At 34.7% G+C, this 6,719-nt stretch overlaps 1 long non-coding RNA gene across 1 annotated transcript; it reads right to left on the bottom strand.

The window, feature by feature from the left end:
- Nucleotides 1–1,354: 1,354 nt before the first annotated feature.
- Nucleotides 1,355–3,077, bottom strand: LOC140006579 (uncharacterized). Its single transcript, XR_011814283.1, has 2 exons — nucleotides 2,411–3,077; nucleotides 1,355–1,797 (listed from the first exon to the last, which is right to left on the bottom strand). It is a non-coding gene; the product is annotated as an uncharacterized lncRNA (long non-coding RNA).
- Nucleotides 3,078–6,719: the final 3,642 nt, after the last annotated feature.

Genomic DNA, 6,719 nt, shown 5'->3' with positions numbered 1-6,719 from the left:
AGGGCGGGCAATAACTTTACTAAATTTCTAGGATAGGCTTGAAAGTTTTATAAATTTTTAAGTTTGTTTCAAAATTATCCCCCTCAATTTTAGAAAACACCATTTTCTTTTGACATTGCCCCTGATATTCTAAAAAGTCCTCATCTCTTATTACATTGCCATTCCTAACACCAATTTCTTTGTATGTACAATTTTTTTCAGTGTGGTTAAATTAATTAGATTAAAGGAACAAAAACTCAAAATGAGTATATTGTACATGATCTTAAACTAAATTTCTCTTCATATAGTAATGACCAAGCTCTGGGACCAAACGACCACAATTTTTATATTTGATGGACTGTTTTGGTTGATTTCAAATGTGAGAGACTAAACAAAAAAAATTTTAGAAAATGTGAGGTAACTATTTTGGCAATATTCCCTTGTCTTTTTACAAATTAGTTACTCTCAATTTCTCCAAACAATGTATGTAAATTAAAATTGTCAACTAATTCAAACCATTCAAAAATATCCAAATTATCAATAAATATACCGTTCTCAAAATCTACTACCTATCCCCAATCAAATTTCAATTTAAAATCATAATTCAACTCAGTAGTGTGCAAAAAGCATATAAACAGCCATGCAACGTCTATAGGGTATTTTAATATAATGAATAAATATTTTTGAAAAGACAATAAGAGTTTACACATTACTTGAAAAATAACCCTTTTTTTTTTGTTTTGAACTTTGTTTTGGGAAAGTACTTGTAACAAGCCAACAAAGAAAATCATCTAAATTGCACTATTTTAATATAAATTTTTACTTTTAAAAACCAACTTAAATATATTTTTTGATTTTTGGCCATGGAAATCAATATGCTATACTTTTCACCATCAACCTTGCAAATTTGTAATTGTTGTTGGATAGCGATCATAGCACAAAGATATCAAAAGTTAATCCTGACTATACTTTTCACCATCAATCTTGCAAATTTCTAATTGTTGTTGGACAGTGATCATAGCACAAAGATGTCAAAAAATAATCCTGACGTATTATTGTTATTTTAGTGATATGAAAGAGACGAGAAATAGTCTTGTTATATTGTTCATTGTGATTGATTTATAAAATTGAGAATTTTGATATCAATTGGCATTCAAGGAGACTAATAAACTAACATAAAGCAAGAGACAGAAATTTATCCAGTTACATGGTTTCTACGATGCACAAAAAGTTCGAAAGATGGTACAAATTTCTAATGGGTCTTTTCTTTTTTTGTGTGTCAAACATCCTCCCCTGCCTGTGTGACAAAAGTGGCACTGTCCAAACACATGACAATAAACTTTAGAATGCAAAACGTGATTTAGATCATTGAAGCTTTTCTTGTTTGTTTTCCTTCTTTACTGATTGTGCTCAAATCCCATGCTACACACTTGTCCAATTCGAGTATCAACACTTGAGCCAATTCACACTATTTGGACTGTAACTTTCAACGACCTATTCAAAACGTTGCTAACATACTAATAATATCTTTGTCATTTATTTTATTCCAAGGAATCTTGATAATTGGAAAGGTTTACTATCCAACAACAAAAACTCTGCATGTATTTAAAGGTTTATTTTCTTCCGCTACAATCTCTTAGAAGCTTTCAGATTTCAAACCTTCTTGTTGTAGCTCAGCCACAAGGTTCTCATCATCAACAGCTGTCTTTGACATATTGGGCCGGTGAGCATTATCATCCCCACGCAATCATCTTTTGCATCGTTTAAAAACTTTGGACTGTGCAACCAGTTCTTGCCAAATTTAATTGTGTAATACATCTGTCATCACTCAGCACTATGGTTAGAGGGTCTTCCACATAAAATATCAATACACATTTCGTAAGTTAAGAGGATTTAAGCCAACCAAATTAATATTTACCAGGTTCACCTATCCTGTTTACACCTTTTCCCTTTGTTTTTTTTTCAAATTTTGGTTTTTTTTGGGTGGTGGAATATGGGGGTGTTGCTTTCACTTTCATGACTAGTGAAATTTAGGTCATCTTTGTTTGGCAGAAGGTTAGAAGAAAAAGTACTAATTCCTTTTCCGCGTGAAGCCAGGAAAGTACTTCCATGGAAGGCATCCTCACCAAGTTTCTACTTCATTATTCCCTTCTTAGCTTCCACACATTATTGATTATATCAAGAACTCTAACTGATCAAAGTATCAAACCTATCATCCCATGCATCTACAGATGCTACAAGAAGTTGCATTTATGATATGTGCACTAAATCTTAAGTGAAAAGGCTAAAAAGAAAATCATGTACGAATAAAAAAAATGAACCAAAAAAGAGAAAATTTGGTCCCATGTAAGAGGCTAATTGAATATGTTTCCCATGAGATAATATTAACCAAGAGGTTCATAGCTAAAATCAAGTCAAGAAGAGGACTTACCTTTATAATCTGCATGTTTCTTGGAAGGAATCATTAGAAGTATAGGATGATCTTATTTTTGGTGCATTGCAGATCTCCTGCATCCATGACAGACCAAGGCCCTAGAGGGGGAGGCATGGAAGCATAGAATAGAGAGATATTGACGCGGCTCAATCAAAATCACATAGTTAGCTAAACCATACCATCTAACCACGGCTTAAGATTGAGGCGCATCAATACCTCTTACACCAAATATAATAACCTACCTCCAACTTGATTCTGCTCCGTGAATGTAAGTTTGCAGAAAGTTTTCCTCTAGAGGCCAATATACAAACAAAGAGAGGAGGAGTATATTCTTTCTTTTGGATAGATAAGTAGGACAAATATTTCGAGCATGACAAAATCTTTAATTTCTAGTGTAACAAGTGATTTCTCGGGGAGAAAAGGGAAGAAAAGAGAAATGGATAGGAGCCCTTTTCTGATGAATGGCTGAATTTGCTTGGTAAGTTCTTATCTCTACATATATACATCCAAATTCCAGTCCTGTGCTACCGGAGGGGGAGCAAATAAAATACACAACATTTTTTGGGTTTAACACATGAATTCACAAAAGGATAAAAACTACATAATTGTGTCTACGTTTGTGTAGTTTTTTCTGTGATGAATAAATGAGGGGAGAAGATGAATAGCGACCCATTTATTTATAAGAGCAAATGAGGACGGCAGTACAGCCTTCAGGTCCCACAGAGCATCAACCTATAGAATTATACCTGCTGGGGAAGAGTCAGATATGGTTGTTTCTTGCATGAGTCAACAAGTGCGATTGCTCACAAAATAGTCAAATCCAGTTTCTTGTGTTAGTTTCTTACTCTATCAAAAAGATATTATTATTGTTTCATTTCGAGGAAAATGGAACCTTTTTGGAGGATAAAGTTTGTACGAGTAGCTGGCACTAAGGGTTGAAGGGCTATGAGGCCGGGTCCATCTCAAGATAACTACAAAGATAATAATCTGCACTAGCATTATAGAGCCATATTATTCTACACTAGTTAAATTGTGGTACATTTCGTGGATTAATTTCAGCAATAAACTAGTCTACTAAAGAGCCTTGGTCTTTAATTAATGTTTATATCTCAAACTTTAATTTGGCATGATCATCTCTTTTTGCGTCATCTAATTTGGTCCTATTCAAGGCACAAAATCTTTAAAATTTGGTATGAAAATGCTGATGGTTATAGGCTTATTCCACATCCTCGATGGTTTATTTTTGCAGAATATGCAGGCGGCTCTAACCAAAGGTCCAAGTTTGATTACAGATGAATATTCTTGCTAGGGGTTTCACCAATCAAATCTTCTGATAAACATGATCTAATCATATGTCAAATGCCCTCTCATGTGGGAGTGGGTTTCAACTTCCCAATGTTTCACTCCCAAATTTCCAAGCCATTTGAAGCCCTTACCAAAGACTCCGAAAATCCACTGTCAAGCTATCAGCATGACCAATATGAAAAATTATTAAAGCATGAACAATACGCTGTCAAGCTATCAGCATGTGTCCATCTTTGTCCCAAAATGAAATTTGTGGTTTGACTTTTTAGTCTATCTACAGGGCCATGGAGGCCCAATAATTGCCATCACAATAATATCATGCCTTTATGGTCATTAACGAGTCACAGAGGCTGGACCAAATGTCTGACAAGGAGGTGCATGGATGAATTTATAAGTACTAGCCAGGTTTTAGATCAACAGACGTCTTTTCCCTCCTCAATTACCAACACAAAGACATTGGAGAATCAATTACATTTTCAAAATAATGCTAGCCAAATCTCTCTCTTGAGCTTTGATGACCTTCCAGTTAAGACCTATTTAAACCTAGGGTTGTATACGAATTGAGCTTTTAAAGTATAATTTGGACTTTATTAGAGTTCAATTTTTGGCAAGGGCACGTTCGAATTCGAACCGAAAAATGAAGATCCAATTAAGTTATAGAATCGAGTTCTAACTTGCAAATATTTGGGTCGAAGAGGCTGATGTTAGTTTTCACTTCTAATTTATATTTTTATATAGTAAAGTGTATCTGACATTGTATTACGTAATAAATTTTTATATGTACCATTTATAAGATAATTATCAAATAAAGAAACATAAATACTTCAACCTTTCCCATCAAATTCAAGCATAATAAATTTGAGATTGAATGGAGCTCGAACTCAAACTTTAATCTCGTATAGTATTTGCACTTGAATTTAAATTCGAACACAAATTTTCAAATTGAGCCTAAAAGCTTTAAAAAAAATCCATTCATTTGAATTGATTTGCAGCCTTTTGCAAAACCTCAAAATACTGTATCTATATAATCAACAAGGCATACTTATTTCTGGCTAAACTCACTCTCTCTAATCCTAAGCTCCTCTCCTTCTCTTTAACTTTCCGCTTCCTTGGAAACAAAACATTTTCTTCCCTAGGAGGGAGACCAACTGGTCTTTCTTGGAATCCCTCCCACCGTTCCTTCCATGTCCCTTTTTTTGGGGTCTTTTGTCTTTGTTTGTAAAGTCTATTCTAGAGTTTCTTATTAAGAGCTTCTTTTCTCTAAGGAATTCTTGGCAAGAGTTTTCTCCTTTACTGGAGATTTCTAGTGAGAGTTTTTGTAGTTTTAATAGGGATATAATTATGCATTTTATTTGTGGTTATTTGGTCTTAATTTTGGCAGTTTATTATGCAAAGTATTGAATTTCTGCTCATAATGGGTATTTGTGTTACTTATAGGCAATTGGTGTTAAAAGTGATAAAAAAGGGCAAATTCCAGAAGACTGTGCCTTCTCTGGCGTGCCCACGCCAGACAGACAACGCAGAGTTGCGTGAAAAAGCCGGATTGCGGGTCCTATTCCTGGGCCACCGCCTTTCCTTGGAGCCATACTTTAAACTTACGTGGGATTAGGAAATAGAATTGGAAGATGACGTTTGGTAACAATCCAATGGGGGAAAAGGAAGCAAATTGTTTGAAGAAACCCACCTATTATTTCAGCTAGCAGAAAGGAAACGGCGGCGCAAACAATAAAAAGAAGACAGCAATAGACCATCTGGGACTTGGACTTTTTCTTTGCTTTTGTTTTCTTCGTTGTTAGGAGACTAGCGGCGAAAAATCTTTTACTCCTTCTTCAATTAACAAAACTCCATGAAAACTTTGATTGGCTTTGTTGTCATGACTATGCGGCAAGGCTAGATCGTTTATCTAGTTGAGGAATAAATCGAGGATCGGGGCACCATAACTGTGAGATCGTTTTAATTGCTTATTTTTAATTTATATGTTCATGGGTATTTGATTATTCTCTATTTTTTCCCTAAGTTATTATTGTTTAGATTTATTGGATAATTAGGCATGTTATTCGATTGTCTAAATAATTGATAGCCAATTAGGATGTTGGCACGTCGCCTTTAAGCATCTTGATTAGTGGCAAACGAGACAATTGCACCGCCTCGCAAGCGGTCTAATTTGGATCGTGGGGATAATTAATCTAGCCTAAACAAATCCGCATGTGTGTTTGTCATCTAGAATTGGGTCTTTCTAATTTCTAATGCTGTGGCCACATTAAATCCTGTGAGCGTTTCTGGGGTTGTCTAGTCACAAGAGGGTAGTTTATGAGCGTCTCTTGACTACCATAAAATTAAGGAAAGATTGGTGGTTGGGCGCGTCGCTTGACCACTTCAACCAATTTATTCGTGAGTATATGAATTGTCCCTTGTATCTGTGATCAGTTGTGTGCTTCGATGCCAAGATTAATTCCTTGACTAGGTTGTTTTAATTAATTGTTATTTGTGTAATTTGGTTCCTGCTATCTTACTCAACTTTGAATTTCCGTTTTTATTCCTTTTTAATTAGTTGGTACTATTGCTAAAAATTCCCCCCCCCCCCCATTTTCCTGTATGATTTGCCTACCTGTTCCCTGAGGAGACAACCCTACTTGCCCTGTTTACAAATTAAATTTGAGATTGTGTTGGTTGGCAACTAGGCTATTATTTTTAAATTTTATTTTTGGTGGTTTGACAACCACCAAGTTTTTTATCTTGAATTTTTTCAAATTTTGTTGTCAAATTTAGAATTTCTTAAATCTATCTCATCAAATCTCATCTTAACATTTGAGTTTGAATCAATTGATTAGTAGATTTGGGAGAGAGCAAACGGTGCAATTGGAAGCATGCACAAATGATATTGGAACTATAAGTGTTTTATATTTTGAGTGTTTTTTGAATTTCTTAGTGTAATATTCTATTGATTTTTTAGTTCTGTTGTGTCTGATATTTGTTCTTCACATGTATTTGTATCTCTGTA

This window comes from Coffea arabica, chromosome 5e (assembly GCF_036785885.1).
Source record: "Coffea arabica cultivar ET-39 chromosome 5e, Coffea Arabica ET-39 HiFi, whole genome shotgun sequence".
Taxonomy (NCBI): Eukaryota; Viridiplantae; Streptophyta; class Magnoliopsida; order Gentianales; family Rubiaceae; genus Coffea; species Coffea arabica.
Note: the sequence above shows the minus strand (reverse complement) of the source record. Positions and strands in the feature narration are given on the sequence as shown.